The sequence below is a fragment of the Pristiophorus japonicus genome, chromosome 3 (assembly GCF_044704955.1).
Source record: "Pristiophorus japonicus isolate sPriJap1 chromosome 3, sPriJap1.hap1, whole genome shotgun sequence".
In the NCBI taxonomy this organism is placed as follows: Eukaryota; Metazoa; Chordata; class Chondrichthyes; family Pristiophoridae; genus Pristiophorus; species Pristiophorus japonicus.
Window position 1 is genome coordinate 283,058,363 of NC_091979.1, and position 18,613 is coordinate 283,076,975.

General features: G+C 47.4%; 1 non-coding gene across 1 annotated transcript; it reads right to left on the reverse strand.

Annotated features, from left to right (window-relative positions):
* Positions 1-1,857: 1,857 nt before the first annotated feature.
* On the reverse strand, positions 1,858-1,945 carry trnap-ugg (transfer RNA proline (anticodon UGG)). Its single transcript is given in 2 exon segments — positions 1,858-1,893; positions 1,910-1,945. It is a non-coding gene; the product is annotated as a tRNA-Pro (tRNA).
* Between the last annotated feature and the right edge of the window lie 16,668 nt (positions 1,946-18,613).

Genomic DNA, 18,613 nt, shown 5'->3' on the forward strand with positions numbered 1-18,613 from the left:
GGGCAAAGCTATCTATTTTGTGTCCCTACAGGGAAGGAACCGAATGATGAGAGGGGCCTTGCTCCTGCTCGCCCTAATGGGGGTGAGTACTGAAGGATGTGCAAAATTCACAAGAACTCCCCCCCCCCCGCAGTGTTTGGGCTCATTTGAAAGGAAATTAAATTTGGGACTATCTACCGAAAAGTCTGGAACCCTAAAGTGCTTATGGAAGGAACTATGAACTATAATCGAAATTTGGATTTTAAAAGACAAATTCAAGGCTGTGGGCGGGCCTAAAGAACTAGCAGGAGACAACCTGATTAAGAGAGGCTACCTGGGTGTGAGGGCTAAGTTAACCTGTCTGGAGAAATGAGTATTCGAGAATCCTTCTCCACAAGAGACATTAACATCACAAAATCACCCAGAGATAGCAAACCATCAACATGGGTCGAGAAAACCATTTCAGCATATACATCACAAAGAGGCCCAATCCAGCCTGTATGTGAAAAACTAAGCACAAAAGGACATTGCAATTACTAAACTAATATTTCCATCAGGAAACAGTTTTCGAACATCAACCCACCCAAGACATATCAACTTTTAACAAGCCCGCCAAAATATTACAAAGAAGAACCAAGCCCGCCAAATTTAAACAAAGAATTCTGAACAGATTTGGCGCCAAGATTAGAACCGCTGAAGTCATAGAAACATAGAAACATAGAAAATAGGTGCAGGAGCAGGCCATTCAGCCCTTCTAGCCTGCACCGCCATTCAATGAGTTCATGGCTGAACATGAAACTTCAGTACCCCCTTCCTGCTTTCTCGCCATAACCCTTGATCCCCCGAGTAGTAAGGACTTCATCTAACTCCCTTTTGAATATATTTAGTGAATTGGCCTCAACTACTTTCTGTGGTAGAGAATTCCACAGGTTCACCACTCTCTGGGTGAAGAAGTTTCTCCTCATCTCGGTCCTAAATGGCTTACCCCTTATCCTCAGACTGTGACCCCTGGTTCTGGACTTCCCCAACATTGGGAACATTCTTTCTGCATCTAACCTGTCTAAACCCGTCAGAATTTTAAACGTTTCTATGAGGTCCCCTCTCATTCTTCTGAACTCCAGTGAATACAAGCCCAGTTGATCCAATCTTTCTTGATAGGTCAGTCCCGCCATCCAGGGAATCAGTCTGGTGAACCTTCGCTGCACTCCCTCAATAGCAAGAATGTCCTTCCTCAAGTTAGGAGACCAAAACTGTACACAATACTCCAGGTGTGGCCTCACCAAGGCCCTGTACAACTGTAGCAACACCTCCCTGCCCCTGTATTCAAATCCCCTCGCTATGAAGGCCAACATGCCATTTGCTTTCTTAACCGCCTGCTGTACCTGCATGCTAACCTTCAATGACTGATGTACCATGACACCCAGGTCTCGTTGCACCTTCCCTTTTCCTAATCTGTCACCATTCAGATAATAGTCTGTCTCTCTGTTTTTACCACCAAAGTGGATAACCTCACATTTATCCACATTATACTTCATCTGCCATGCATTTGCCCACTCACCTAACCTATCCAAGTCACTCTGCAGCCTAATAGCATCCTCCTCGCAGCTCACACTGCCACCCAACTTAGTATCATCCGCAAATTTGGAGATACTGCATTTAATCCCCTCGTCTAAATCATTAATGTACAATGTAAACAGCTGGGGCCCCAGCACAGAACCTTGCGGCACTCCACTAGTCACTGCCTGCCATTCTGAAAAGTACCCGTTTACTCCTACTCTTTGCTTCCTGTCTGACAACCAGTTCTCAATCCACGTCAGCACACTACCCCCAATCCCATGTGCTTTAACTTTGCACATTAATCTCTTGTGTGGAAATTGAGGGCTCGTCCAGGATTTGAACCCGGGACCTCTCGCAAATTTCAAGTAACAACCCCAAAGCGAGAATCATACCCCTAGACCAACGAGCCAACGAGTCGTATAACTGGCCCCTGTTTTCAACAGAGGGTGTGACATACTTGGCTGTACAACCGAGTCCACGCTTGTGTCATCACGACAAGGAGAGAAACCAACGCAACAGTTGTAAACTAACCTCCAGCCTCAAAGTTCCAAAGTCCTGAAGGAAGGAAGAACATCACCATCGCAGCAGCAACCGACCACAATCAACATGGTATCAATGGAAAACCACCGCGATCGACCAAACTCGAACAAAACTCCAACGGGAAAAAAAACCGAAGAATCGAAAAGTTTCCACTCTACAATCTAATCCTGACCGAGCAGTGGGTAAAACATTATCTAAAAGACTGTAGAAACCTATTTCGAACCAAAGAAAACGGGTACTTACCCCACAGATCCAAAACACGCCTTACCGCATCAGCGGACTCAACCCAACTGAAGATTGTGCAGCAAGACGTCCTCTCCGATGTTCGGGGTACGGCAAGCAGACCCTACCACATCCAGCGAACCCCAAAACTGCAATCTACCGCTAATTGTCAAAAGGATTGGTAAGCGTAGTCCCTGCCTGCCCTGGAGTCCAACCTAGCTCGAATTAGGTATTGGGAGGTGGGAGGTATAATTTTACTGTAACCTCCTTTTGAATAGGTAGTGTATGGTTTTTTATTAGAGTGATTATAAGTTTGACCTTGTACCTTTCCTTGTATCATCTCTTATTAGAACGGTTGTAAGTTTGGCCTTGTATTCTCTTACTCGAGTAATAAGCTTGTATTTCCTTGACTGTAATAAAAACAAAGTTCTTTTGCATCAAACCAGTATCCTCTGCACTTTTGTCACCCCCCCCCCCCGCAAATAAATCCAGAGTCTAGAACCCAAGGGAGTGGAAGCGATTCGAACTGCTCAAGTTGGTCAGAAGGGAACCCGACCCCCTCATAGAGATTACCCTCTTACAGTACGGATCACAGAGGTGACATCGAGGAATCTCGTATCTTTGGGTGCTCAGGGGGAAGAGCACACACCGTTACTGCTGGAGGTGGTACACCAGGTGTGGAGGAGGTCGTCCACGAGGGGAGTTAGCCGGGAAGGCTGGGGTCCAATTCTACCCGATACTCCAGCCAGGCCGGGTTCACCTACGGGGAGGCCTCCATCCCATGCCCCAGGGTACATGTCGTTGCAGCACAGGTCAGTGTCACTGAGGGGAATCGACTGTGTTTGACATGTAAGGGGCAGATTCCCCTGGATAGGTGGTGGTGGCTCAGGAAGCTGAGCAGGGACACGGGAGACTAGGTAACTGACTGGGAATGACTCAGTAACGCTACTTACCGGACCATCACGGGGACACAAGGAGGAGTGAGTGTGTGTTGGGATAAGTGGTGGGAATCTGAACAGGGGATCTATGTATGCATGTGGGGGCCAGAGAGGGTCTGTCCCACAGGCATATTCATTGTGTTTGCCAGGCAGTGGCAGGATGACAGGGAGGGGATGGGCTGGGATCAGAGCTTGGAAGCATGTGTGATCTCACATCCCCCGATCTCAGTCAACGCCACAGAACTCATAGCATACACCAGAAAGCCCCTGCCCATGACCCCGACAGTACGGACAGTGATAGAGAGATATCCTACCACCACCAAGGGACCAGGGAATGGGTTAGTGTTAGTACCGACAGAAAAGGTATTATACCAGGGAGTACACCATGCAGTGGCTTCAGTCATCTTAAACCTTACAGAAGTACACTTACCTGCACGGTGCCCGAAGGAGACAAAGCAGCTATACCAGGCCCTACTCAGAGAAATGTTCAGGAAATTTCACGAATTAGATTTTGGCAACGTAGACAAAGCAGATTTATACACACGATGGGCACGGGGAGACAAAGGAGGGGAACCTGGAACAATATTTTCACTGCATATAATACAGGATCCTCTGTGATAAATAGCATGGAGGATATGGAACTGCAAATGCAAATAAATGGTCTAAAAAACCAACTACGGAATATCCTAAGGGAAGACAACAAAATGGTAGGCTCAGAGCTACACAAGGACCAGGCTATGACGGGCATTTAAAGGAGATTATTGCTGAGCTGGAAAGACATGCAAAAACAGTAAATGCACTTATACGGGAGGACAGGAATGCCTCGGATCAGGCTGCGAGGAATGAGGTGTGTGTGCTGTATGGGGCATGGTTGCTGGGCGAAGGCCGCAGCAACCTAGAGGATCTAAAGCAAGGCCAAGTCCCCTCTTGGATTCGCAACAAGCACCTCGCAGTTCTCCACCCGTTTAGTAATTCGCTAAGCCCATGTCAGCTCCGTTTAGCTTCTGAAGCCTACCCTGTCCCAGTAGATTGTGGGCGGTCCAACCATACCATCATGGGGATAGTTGTAAGGATGCCGGTTATGGGTGGAACAGCCCAACCTGCGTCGGTGTACAGGGTGGAGAATATTGGGATCATTCAAGGAGGTGCACATGTTCATAGAAACATAGAAACATAGGTACAAAAGTAGGCCATTCGGCCCTTCGAGCCTGCACCGCCATTCAATAAGATCATGGCTGATCATTCCCTCAGTACCCATTTCCTGCTTTCTCTCCATACCCCTTGATCCCTTTAGCCGTAAGGGCCATATCTAACTCCCTCTTGAATATATCCAATGAACTGGCATCAACAAATCTCTGCGGCAGGGAATTCCATGGGTTAACAACTCTCTGAGTGAAGAAGTTTCTCCTCATCTCAATCCTAAATGGCCTACCCCTGATCCTAAGACTATGTCCCCTGGTACTGGACTTCCCCAACATCGGGAACATTCTTCCCGCATCTAACCTGTCCAGTCCCGTCAGAATCTTATACGTTTCTATGAAATCCTCTCTCATCCTTCTAAACTCCAGTGTATAAAGGCCCAGTTGATCCAGTCTCTCCTCATATTACAGTCCAGCTATCCCTGGAATCAGTCTGGTGAACCTTCGCTGTACTCCCTCAATAGCAAGAATGTTCTTCCTCAGATTAGGAGACAAAACTGAACATAATATTCCAGGTGAGGCCTCACTAAGGCCCTGTACAACTGCAGTAAAACCTCCCTGCTCCTATATTCACATCCCCTAGCTATGAAGACCAACATACCATTTGCCTTCTTCACCGCCTGCTGTACCTGCATGCCCACTTTCAGTGACTGATGAACCATGACACCCAGGTCTCATTGCACCTCCCATTTTCCTAATCTGCCGCCATTCAGATAATATTCTGCCTTTGTGTTTTTGCCCCCAAAATGGATAACCTCACATTTATCCACATTATATTACATCTGCCATGCATTTGCCCACTCGCCTAACCTGTCAAAGTCACCCTGCAGCCTCTTAGCGTCCTCCTTACAGCTCACACTGCCATTCAGTTTAGTGTCATCCGCAAACTTGGAGACATTACACTCAATTCCTTCATCTAAATCGTTAATGTATATTGTAAATAGCTGGGGTCCCAGCACTGAGCCCTGCGGCACTCCACTAGTCACTGCCTGCCATTCTGAACAGGACTCGTTTATCCTGACTCTCTGCTTCCTGTCTGCCAACCAGTTCTCTATCCACGTCAGTACATTACCCCCAATACCGTGTGCTTTGATTTTGCACACCAATCTCTTATGTGGGACCTTGTCAATAGCCTTTTGAAAGTCCAAATACACCACACCCACTGGTTCTCCCTTGTCCACTCTACTAGTTACAGCCTCAAAAAATTCCAGAAGATTCGTCAAGCATGATTTCCCTTTCATAAATCCATGCTGACTTGGGCCGATCCTGTCACTGCTTTCCAAATGCGCTGCTATTTCATCCTTAATGATTGATTCCAACATTTTCACACTACTAATGTCAGACTAACCGGTCTATAATTACTGGTTTTCTCTCTCCCTCCTTTTTTAAACAGTGGTGTTACATTAGCTACTTTCCAGTACATAGGAACTGATCCAGAGTTGATAGACTATTGGAAAATGATCACCAATGCATCCACTATTTCTAGGGCCACTTCCTTAAGTACTATCAGGCTCCGGGGATTTATCGGCCTTCAATCCCATTAATTTCCCTAACACAATTTCCTGCCTAATAAGGATATCCTTCAGTTCCTCCTTCTCACTAGATCCACTGTCCCCTAGTACATTCGGAAGGTTATTTGTGTCTTTCTTAGTGAAGACAGAACCGAAGTATTTGTTCAATTGGTCTGCCATTTCTTTTTTCCCCATTATAAATTCACCTGAATCCAACAACAAGGACCTACATTTGTCTTCACTAATCTTTTTCTCTTCACATATTTATAGAAGCTTTTGCAGTCAGTTTTTATGTTCCCTGCAAGCTTCCTCTCGTACTCTATTTTTCCCCTCTTAATTAAATCCTTAGTCCTCCTCTGTTGAATTCTAAATTTCTCTCAGTCCTTAGGGTTGTTGCTTTTTTTAGCCAATTTATATGCCTCTTCCTTGGCTTTAACACTATCCTTAATTTCTCTTGTTAGCCATGGTTGAGCCACCTTCATGTTTTATTTTTACCCCAGACAGGGATGTACAATTGCTGAAGTTCATCCATGTGATCTTTAAATGTTTGCCATTGGTTATCCACCATCAACCCTTTAAGTATCCTTTGCCAGTCTATTCCAGCCAATTCACGCCTCACACCGTCGAAGTTACCTTTCCTTCATTTCAGGACCCTAGTTTCTGAATTAACTGTGTCACTTTCCATCTTAATAAAGAATTTTACCATATTATGGTCACTCTTCCCCAAGGGGCCTCGCACAACAAGTTTGCTGATTAGTCCCTTCTCATTACATATCACCCAGTCTAGGATGGCCAGCTCTCTCGTTGGTTCCTCGACATATTGGTCAAGAAAACCATCCCTAATACACTCCAGGAAATCCTCTTCCACCGCATTTTTACCAGTTTGGTTAGCCCAATCAATATGTAGATTAAAGTCGCCCATGATAACTGCTGTATCTTTATTGCACACATCCATTATTCCTTGTTTGATGCTGTCCCCAACCTTACTACTACTGTTTGGTGGCCTGTACACAACTCCCACTAACGTTTTCTGCCCTTTGGAATTCCACAGCTCCACCCATACCGATTTTACATCATCTAGGCTAATGTTCCTCCTTACTACTGCATTCATTTCCTCTTTAACCAGCAATGCCACCCCGCCTCCTTTTCCTCTCTGTCTATCCTTCCTAAATGTTGAATACCCCTGGATGTTGAGTTCCCAGCCTTGGTCACCCTGGAGCCATGTCTCCGTGATGCCAATTACATCATATCCGTTAACTGCTGTCTGCGCAGTTAATTCGTCCACCTTATTCCGAATACTCCTCGCATTGAGGCACAGAGCCTTTAGGCTTGTCTTTTTAACACACTTCACCCCTTTAGAATTTTTCTGTAATGTGGCCCTTTTTGTCTTTTGACTCGGGTTTCTCTGCCCTCCACTTTTACTATTCTCCTTTCTATCTTTTGCTTCTGTCTCCATTTTATTTCCCTCTGTCTCCTTGCATAGGTTCCCATCCCCCTGCCATGTTAGTTTAACTCCTCCCTATCAGTACTAGCAAACACTCCCCCTAGGACGTTGGTTCCGGTCCTGCCCAGGTGCAGACCCTCCGGTTTATACTGGTCCCACCTCCCCCAGAACCGGTTCCAATGTCCCAGGAATTTGAATCCCTCCCTCTTGCACCACTCCTCTAGCCACGTATTCACCTGAGCTATCCTGCGATTCCTACTCTGACTAGCACATGGCACTGGTAGCAATCCTGAGATTACTACCTTTGAGGTCCTACTTTTTAATTTAGCTCCAAGCTCCCTAAATTCGTCTCGCAGGACCTCATCCCGTTTTTTACCTATATCATTGGTACCTATATGCACCACAACAACTGGTTGTTAACCCTCCCTTTTCAGAATGTTCTGCACCCGCTTCGAGACATCTTTGACCCTTGCACCAGCGAGGCAACATACCATCCTGGAGTCTCGGTTACGGCCACAGAAACACCTATCTGTTCCCCTTACAATCAAATCCCCTATCACTGTAGCTCTCCCACTCTTTTACCTGCCCTTCTGTGCAGCAGAGCTACTCACGGTGCCATGAACTTGGCTGCTGCTGCCCTAGCCTGATGAGTCATCCCCCTCAACAATACCTAAAGCGATGTATCTGTTTTGCAGGGGATGACTGCAGGGGACCCCTGCACTACCTTCCTTGCATTACTCTTCCTGCTGGTCACCCATTTATTATCTGGCTGTGTACCCTTTACCTGCGGTGAGACCGACTCGCTAAACGTGCCATTCACATCATTCTCAGCATCGTGCATGCTCCAGAGTGAATCCACCCGCAGCTCCAGTGCCGCAATGCGGTACGCCAGGAGCTGCAGGCAGATACTCTTGCCGCACATGTAATCGTCAGGGACACCGGAAGCATCCCTGACTTCCCACATAGTACAGGAGGAACATAATACGTGTCCGAGCTGTCCTGCCATGACTTAACCCTTAGATTAACTTAATTTGGCAACAACAATGCTGAAGGTTGCTTACTGATATAGAAAAGAAAAAGAAAAGCTACTTACGAATCACCAGCCAATCACTTACCCCCTTGGCTGTGAAGTCACCTTTCGATTTCCTTCTACTTCTTTTTTGCCTTCTCTCCCTGCTGCAGCTGCATTGGCCGGCCTCTCGCAGACTCACCAATGCTGGGCCTTTTTATAGGCCTCCCCACGCTGCCTCTAGCCGACTCATAAACTCTCGCTGCCTCTCGCAGACTCACCAATGCTGGGCCTTTTTATCGGCCTCCCACGCTGCCTCTCGCCGACTCATGAACTTCGTGTCATAAAGTGGGAGCACACTATGGCAGGTACTGACCTCCCCGGGTGTTGGAGCCGGGGCGCACACGTAATACTGTGCTCCCAGCACTTGAACGTCTACTCCAGACCACAATGCAGGTTTAAAGCTGCTGGCGCACAGCCTATCAACTGTACCATGGAGATAATGGCACAAGACCATGTTCCCCCACAGGTAGCATACATAGGGGGTGGGACATATTGTGTCACCACAAGTGCGCCCCACTACCAACATGGACAACACATTTGGTGTCCGGTGAGTGAAAGCAGTTTTTGTTTTAAACCCGAGGCGCAAGTTCAAGTGGCCCAAGAATGGATTGCTCCCATTCCTGAACCCTCCATTATTCACCTCACTGTAAACAACAATTTCACAAATTTACAAGATTACGTTGCGCATTTTGGATATGAAATCTCTCCTCTACCCGAATATCTTACCGCCCTACTGAAAGCTGTAGAAGTATCACAGAAACCTTTCTATACTCTAGAATAAAAAACAGTTGAGATAGGGGGCGAAATTTGGGATATCACCATTCCACCCTGGGATATTGTCAGAAATATAGAGGTCCCTCCCTAGATCAGAATAGCTTCCCACGTTTTAGTTATCTGCCAGCTCGTGATTATTCTTTATTTATGATGTACTACCTGCAGGGTGAGGGGCACAAGCCATCGATCCCAGCACCAGAGGGTGCTGGACGAGCCCTAGCTGAATTTAAGGATTGTATCTGGGAGGGAAACACAAAATATGATAGAACACTGCAGAAAAATCGCAGTCACATGGTGATGTCCAGTTTAGATTCTACCTGCTGTAAAAACGCAGCGATCAAGTGTTGTAAAAAGTTTGTACTATGTGTGTTTTTACTGTGTATTTTTTGTGAAACTGGAGTAATGGAGGGACGTTGGACACCCTCTATACTGTAAAGTAATTGGCATGACTGAATTTACCTGTAAATAGCAATATATTTCAAAGGGGAATGTACGTTTGGGTTTAGCTAGGTAAATGTCAGGGGAAGGTTTTAGCGCTCGGGTTCCATGAATTTTGTTCACTTAGGATGACACTTTGTGGCGAAGAGTGGCAAATGGGGGACTGTAAGATTCCAAAATTCGTGGAAACCCCCCAGTGTTTGGACACACTGAAAAGGAAATTCGATTTGGGCCTATTAAACAGAAAGTTTGGGATCCTAAAATGCTTATGGAAGAAATCCACGAGTCTTAACTAAGTTTGGGATTTTAAAAAGGCATGTTTGGGCCGGTGGGGAAAAGCTGCAGAAACAGAGGGGTGGGATCAACCTTTACCTTTAGAATTTGGGTATTGCAGCTAATCAGTTTGTCTGGGGGAGCTGTTTAACCATAGTCAGGCTCCCAGAAAACATGACCACTTAAACAATCGACCACAGAAGAAACATTATCCACCCCAACCACAGGACCCAAATATAATATACATATTCCAACACCTTTTCAACATGCATAGAAATATCTGACTCAGCCCAGACTTCCAGAAGCCAAAGCAGTGCTATTACATTGAACAAGGGTTCATCAGCTCATAAATATGGAGTCCCGCGATCCCAAAGTCTATCAACGCCAGATTAAAACATTTTATCAAATTTCATTTAAATGGCCCACCAAAACTTAAACAAAGAAAACCACTGAAAATCAATGGGCAGCAAAACTTAAACAACTGGCTTCAATATGCAGCAGAGGTCTTCTACCAAGTCCGGGGTACGGCAAGGCAAACCGGCTATAACTAAAGAACCCCGAAACCGCGAAACAGCCCTAGCTGTCAAAGGGAGGATCTGGTGAGCATGAATCCCTGGAGCCCTAGAGTTTGACCTAGTTGGAGTGTAAGTGGGAGGTGGGAGGTATTTCTGTTGTGTTTATTACCTGTAATAAAGTATTCCCCATTGTTTAGAACCTTTTTGTAAGATTTTACAGTTTTATTGGATTGTATTTGTGTTATTTGCTTTCTTGAATAAAACCCAAACCTTCTTTGTACGAAACAGTTGTCTGCTGCACTTTATCATACCCTGATTAATAAATCCAAGCTCGAGAACCAGAGAGTGGGAGCAACTCGCAACCGTTCTGGTCAGGAAGGCAAGCTGACAGATCCACCACCCCCTTACACCCCACAAGAGGTCCTATGTTCTCAGAGTCCAGTGTTTCTGCATCAGGTCTGGAGTTTGCCCTCCTATGACGTCTCGCAGGTGTGGCTTGCTGCGACACACTTGTACCCGCAGCCTCAGACGTCACACCTAGAAAAGTCCTCTTGCTTGATTCACTCAAGAAAGGGCTTGGAATCCTCGAGGGGTTCAGCACCTCCAAATCCAGGGTAACCATCTCATCATTTATGACTTCTTGCCGCCCATCATTGTTCTGAGTTGAAATATCTGGCGTAGCGTTTTCTTGAATATTCTCTCCTTCAACTTCAGGTGCACCTTCGGTCTCCTCCTGATGCTCAACCTTTGCGAAACAAACGATAGATGCTTGGTTAGCAGCATTGAGGAAGGAGAAGCATAGGAAGCACACACAAGATGTAACATTTAGCCAACCCAGACTGTACAATTTGCAGGGCTTACCCTCTAATGGAAAACTTGGCCCAGCTTCCACATTGATTGTTGGTCTTCTCCTGTGATATTTAATCATTGACGCTATCCTCTGCTCCACGGCTGTTAGTTACAGCCTACTTGGCGGACCGCCTCCAGTTTGTGAACATTCTCAGTTGATCTGTGACACCAGCTTCTGCAAAGATGCAAATGGAACTTTTTAAAAGAGGGTCCTTCTGAACACACGCGTGCACACACGCACACACACATGGATCACATTTACAGATGTTATTGCAGTGAATAAATATACATATATTTTAAAGTCCAAATAAAAGTAAGTTTAATGTATTACTTACAGTCACTGCTTGTCTGAGGTCCTGCCACTTATTTTTCAGCTGCGCACCGATTCTCGGGGTCATGGACATTCTATTAAACTCGACTGCGACCTGGTCCCAAACTTTTGCGAGTACAGACGGTTTAAGCTTATTTTTACCGAAGCTCCCGGTTTTCTCAAGAACATCCCATCTACTCTCAATTAAGTCGACCATGGGCTCAATTTCTTCCGCGCGAAATCTCTTGGCCCTTACCATTTCCTATTCTCCGTCTCTGGCCTTCTCTGCGCCCTTCCATTGCAGCCATCTCGTGAACAAAGCTGTATTTTCTACCTGCAAATCTACCTCTGCCACCAGTGGATTCTGATCCACACAGTTCCCACACGTGCTGTTTTTTTTATACTTCTACTGCACATGTGCAACGCACATGCCCAGTGGGTTTAAAAAAAAACATTTTTTTTGAGTGCGGTTCGCATGCGCAATTTGGTGTCCGTTTTTTTTTCATCACATGCGCTGTGCGGTTTCAGCGCACATTGGAGGCTCTGCCCTGCAGATTCGGATCAGGTAGTGCAGCGACAGAGGTTGCGCATGTGGTGAGGAAACTTTGCATTTTTATTTTCAGTGCTGAGGGGCTGATAAGAAACGGGCGTACAGGTAAGTGAATGCCATTTTCTTCTTTAGGGAAACTTGGGCCCCTGGTTCTTGCATTAGATAGGTTGTCAGCACTACAGGCTGAGATAATACAGGCCTCATTCTTTTTAAATCTCCACAATATTTTTTTGATGAAAAAGCAACGAAAATGCCTTCTTTCTTAATAAGTTACTAAGTAACAATAAAAATACCTTTTCCACTCTAAATTGCAGAGTAAAATCACTGCTCATCTCAGAAATACAGAGGTGCTACGTTAGCTAACAGTTCCTGATTTCCAAAATGGTAGATCCATGCACTCTGCCAATTCCTGCCCACTTACTGATGTGTTCATAATAAAGGATGAAACTGAGTACTGTGTACAATGAGCAAATGTGACCTTAGCTCCTTTAATAAGACTCCAGAGTGCAGCTACCTCGTGGATGGCCTGCTTATATACCGTACTCCCAAGGATGCTGGGATCCCTTGGGACTCCAACAGGTAGGCCCTCTGGTGGTAGTGTAATACAGGTTGCAAGGGGTTAAATACATAACATCACTCCCCCGTAAATTCAATAGTACACTTATTTACAAGGTGAGACGATCTGGGGCTTTTCGCTCCCTTGTCGATCGGCTTGGTACAAATGCAGGTGTGGGTGAGTTAGTTACTTCTTCACTGGGCTGCTGGGCAGCCAGCCTTGCTGGGCTGCTGAGGATGGTGAGTTCGGCTTCGTGGTCAACCATGATGTCAGTTGCCACTTGTGTGTGTGTTGGAGGGTCAAAGTTGGTGGTGTCTTCTTCGGGTTGTTCGTAGCTGTTGGTGAACCGCAATTTCACTTGGTCCAAATGTTTTCTGCATGTTGGTCCATTGGCCAATTTGACCTGAAACACCCAACTCCCCTCTTTGGCTATGACCGTGCCAGCGAGCCATTTGCGACCATGTCCATAATTGAGTACAAACACATGGTCCTTGACCTCAATATCGCGTGACAAATTTACGCGGTCATGGTACACACTTTGATGATGCCGCCTGCCCTCCAGTGATCATGGAGATCAGGGTGGACAAGAGAGACCCTTGTTTTGAGCGCCCTTTTCATGAACAGCTCGGCTGGGGGAACCCCGGTGAGTGAGTGGGGTCTGGTGCAGTAGCTGAGCAGCACTTGTGATAGTCGGGTCTGCAGGGAGCCTTCCGACACACGTTTCAAGCTTTGCTTGATGGTCTGAACTACCTGTTCTGCCTGGCCGTTGGATGTGGGCTTGAACGGGGCAGATGTGATGTGCTTGATCTCATTGCGGGTCATGAATTCCTTGAATTCAGCACTGGTGAAACACGGCCCATTGTCGCTGACTAGGATATCAGGCAGGCCGTGCGTGGCAAACATGGCTCGTAGGCTTTCAATAGCGGCCGTGGACGTGCTTACAGACATTATTGCACATTCAATCCATTTAGAGTAAGCATCCATGACAACCAAAAACATTTTGCCTAGAAATGGGCCCTCTTAGTCCACGTGGATGCTTGACCACGGTTTGGAGGGCCACGACCACAAACTTAGCGGTGTCCTTCTGGGTGCATTGCTCAGCTGAGAGCAAGTGTTGCACTGGCGCACACATGACTCTAAATCTGCGTCGATGCCAGGCCACCACACATGGGATCTGGCTATGGCTTTCATCATTACAATGCCTGGGTGGGTGCTGTGCAGTTCACAAATGAACGTATCTCTGCCTTTCTTGGGCAAGACCACGCAATTGCCCCACAACAGACAGTCCGCCTGCAGGGACATTTCGTCTTTGCGCCTGTGGAACAGCTTAATTGCCTCCTGCATCTCCGCTGGGATGCTGGACCAGTTCCCACGGAGGACACAGTTTTTTACCAAGGACAATACAGGATCCTGGCTGATCCAGGTCCTGATCTGGTGGGCCATAACGGGGGACTTTTCATTTTTGAATGCATCCATTACCATGAGCAAATCCGCAGGCTGTGCCATTTCCACCCCGGTGGTGGACAATGGAAGCCGACTGAGAGCATCAGCGCAATTCTCTGTGCCTGGTCTGTGGCGGATTACATAGTTGTATGCCGACAGCGTGAGCACCCATCTTTGGATGCGGGCAGAGGCATTGGTGTTAATCCCTTTGCTCTCAGAGAACAGCGATATGAGCGGCTTGTGGTCAGTTTCAAGCTCAAACTTGAGGCCAAATAAGTACTGGTACATTTTCTTTACCCAGTAAACGCACACCAGACCCTCTTTTTCAATCATGCTGCAGGTCCTTTGGGCCTTGGACAAACGCCTAGACGCATTGGCGACCGGTTGCAAAATCCCCAATTCGCTAGCCTGTTGTAACACACACCCGACCCCATACGACGACGCATCGCAAGCTAGTACTAATCATTTACAAGGGTTACACAGGACAAGCAGTTTGTTTGAACTCAACAAATTCCTGGCTTTCTTACAGGCGGCCTCTTGTGAATTCCCCCATACCCAGTCATCTCCCTTGCGCAGTAGCACATGTAAGGGTTCTCGCAGGGTGCTTAACCCAGGTAGGAAATTATCAAAATAGTTAAGGAGCCCCAGGAACGACCGCAGCTCCGTCACGTTCTGTGGTCTCGGCGCGTTCTTGATGGCCTCCGTCTTGGCGTTGGTGGGTCTGATGCCGTCTGCTGCGATTCTTCCTCCCAAAAACTTGATCTCCTGAGCCAGGAAAACACACTTCCAGCATTTCAACCTGAGTCCCACGCAATCCAAACGACTAAGAACCTCTTCCAGATTGCTCAAATGCTCAGTGGTGTGCCAACCTGTAACCAGCATGTGGTCCTGGAAAACCACGGTGCGAGGAACCAACTTTAGCAGGCTCTCCATGTTCTGTTGGAAGATTGCCGTGGCCGACCGAATCCCGAACGGGCATCTGTTATAGATGAACAGATCTTTGTGCATATTGATGCAGGTGAGGCCTTTCAAAGACTCCTCCAGCTCTTGCGTCATGTATACCGAGGTCAGGTCCAGCTTGATGAATATCTTCCCTCCAGTCAGGGTCGCAAATAGTCGTCTGCCTTGGGTAGCGGGTACTGGTCCTGTAGCGAAAAACGGTTAATTATTACTTTATAGTCCCCACAAATTCTGACCATGCCGTCCTCTTTAAGTACTGGGACAATTGGACTGGCCCACTTGTTGAATTCCACCGGCACGATGATGCCTTCTCACTGCAGCCTGTCCAGCTCAATTTCCACTTCCTCACGCATCATATATGGTACCACCCGTGCCTTGTGGTGGATGGGTCGCATACTGGGAACCAAATGGATCTGCACTTGCGCCCCCGAGAAGCTCCCAATGCCTGGCTCGATCAATGATGGAAACCTGCTTAGGACCTGGGCACATGAGGCGTCGTCGATGGACGAAAGCGCTCGGATGTCATCCCAGTTCCAGCGGATTTTTCCCAGCCAGCTTCTGACAAACTATGTGGGGCCATCCCCTGGCACAATCCATAGCGGAAGTTTGTGTACTGCTGCTTCATAGGAGACTTTGACTTCTGCACTGCCAATTACAGGGATTAGTTCCTTGGTGTAAGTCCTTAGTTTGGTGTGAATGGGGCTGAGCTTGGGCCTGTATGCCTTTTTGCCCCACAGCCTGTCGAAGGCCTTTTTACTCATTATGGACTGTCTTGCATCCGTGTCCAGTTCCATAGATACTGAAATTCTGTTCAGTTCAACTTTCAACATTATTGGAGGACATTTCGTGGTGAATGTGTTTACCCCGTACACTTCTGCCTCCTCGGTACGAGTCTCCAATTCAGCCTGATCCACAGTGGATCGATCTTCCTCTGCAACATGGTGGTTTGCAGGGTTTGCAGCTCGCCCGCACATTCGCTGTAGGTGTCCCATTGTTCTGCAACCATTGCATGCATTGTGCTTGAAGCGGCATTGATGGGGCCAATGATCACCTCCACTGCGCCAACAAGGTGTTAACTGCCTCATATTAACGATTGATGGTGAACTCTGGGTTATCTGAGGTCGTGCAGCAGCAGCCGGCGTGTACGTTCTGCCATGTATATACCTGCTCGAAAACAACGTTACTTTGTGGACAGTACTGGCCAAAACTTCTTTACTCTGTGAAATCTGTTTGGTGTTGTCGCTGGTGGGCATAGATTTCTGGGCTATCGTTATAGCTTTACTTAGATTCGGTGTTTTAATAGTCTACAGTTTGCGAAGGATTACCTCATGGCCAATGCCCAGTACAAAAAAGTCTCTTAAGCATTTGTTCTAAGAATCCCTCAAATTCGCAATGTCCTGCGAGGCGCCTTAGTTCGGCAACATAGCTCGCCACTTCCTGGCCCTCCGACCATTGACACGTGTAGAACCGATATCTCGCCATCAAAACGCTTTCCTTAGGATTTAGGTGTTCCCGGACCAGTGTACACAATTCTTCATAGGATTTAGCTGTTGGTTTTAATTGAGCTAGGAGATTCTTCATGAGGCCATAGGTTGTTGCCCCACAGACAGTTAGGAGGATCGCCCTTCATTTGGCAGCGTTCTCGTCCCCTTCCAGCTCGTTGGCCATAACATATTGGTCGAGTCTCTCCAAGAAGGCCTCCCAATCGTCCTCTTCTGAAAACTTCTCCAGGATACTAACTGTTCTTTGCATTTTCGCGTGGTTGTTTGTTACCTCGTTGCCAATTGATGCGTTCATAATAAAGGATGAAACTGAGTACTGTGTACAATGAGCAAGTGTGACCTTAGCTCCTGTAATAAGACTCCAGAGAGCAGATACCTTGTGGATGGCCTGCTTGTATACCATGCTCCCAAGGGATGCTGGGATCCCTTGGGACTCCAACAGGTAGGCCCTCTGGTGGTAGTGTAATACAGGTTGCAAGGGGTTAAATACATAACACTTACCATTGTGTAAAACGACTTTTTCCAGGACAGTATGTAGCTCCGGTGGTATGTCGGCTATGAAAATCGGACTTTTTGGGTGGTATGCGGGCGGTCCGGCATGGCGGATGGTGTGCATACCACTTGGCGGTATGTCAATGATGGATATTCCGCTGAGCGGTATGTCAGCGGTATGTAGGTGTTTTTTGACCGAAATCGACCTTTTGGACAGTACGCGAGTGGTAGTGGGCGGTATGTCGACCAATTTCAGGCCCATGGGCTGGATTTTTGGCTCAGTTGCACCCCGTTTAGCACGTGGGTGGGGCGCAAAAATTATTTAATGGCTGAAGCGAGGCGCACAAGATTTTGCGCCTGGGAGGAATTTTCGGCAATGGTTTTGCGGCAACAGTAAAACTTACCGCCCGCCCATTGCTTTCACTGTCTGGATGACGTAAATCGTCATGCTTACGCCTCGGGCGGAGCTTTTGAGCATATCGTCCGATTTAGCGTCTGCCTGGGAACCTGCCAGCAAAAGGCAATCACACCCCTTGGAAACGGAGGAGAAAGTCGGAGTCATCATCATCAGAGGCAGTCCCTCGGAATTGAGGAAGACTTGCTTCCACTCTTAGAATGAATCCTTAGGTGGCTGAACAGTCCAATACGAGAGCCACAGTCCCTGTCACAGGTGGGATAGATAGTCTTTGAGGGTAAGGGAGGGTGGGACAGATTTGCCGCTCGCTCTTTCCATTGCCTGCACTTGATTTCTGCATGCTCTTGGCGTTGAAACTCGAGGTGTTCAGCATCCTCCAGGGTGCACTTCCTCCTCTTAGGACGTTCTTTGGCCAGGTTCTCCCAGGTGTCGGTGGGGATGTTGCACTTTATCAGGGAGGCTTTGAGGGTGTCCTTGTAACATTTCCTCTGCCCACCTTTGGCTCATTTGCCGTGAAGGAGTTCTGAGTAGAGCACTTGCTTTGGGAGTCTCGTATCTGGTATGCAGACAATGTGGCCTGCCCAGCGGAGTTGATCAAGTGTGGTCAGTGCTTCAATACTGGCGATGTTGGCCTCGTCGAGGACGCTAATGTTGGTGCATCTGTCCTCCCAGGGGATTTGTAGGATCTTGCGGAGACATCGCTGGTAGTATTTCTCCAGCAACTCGAGGTGTCCATGTCTCTGAGCCATACAGGAGGGCGGGTATTACGACAGCCCTGTAGACCATGAGCATGGTGGTAGATTTGCGAGCCTGGTCTTAGAACACACTTTTCCTCAGGCGGCCGAAGGCTGCACTGGCGCACTGGATGCGGTGTTGAATCTCGCCATCAATGTCTGTTCTTGTTGATAAGAGGCTCCCGAGGTATGGGAAATGGTCCACGTTGTCCAGGGCCGTGCCGTGGATCTTGATGACTGGGGGGCAGTGCTGTGCGGCGAGGACAGGCTGGTGGAGGACCCTCATGGACAATTCCAAAGTCGGAGGTCTGAGTGATTAAAAGCATTGGGAGAAGAATGC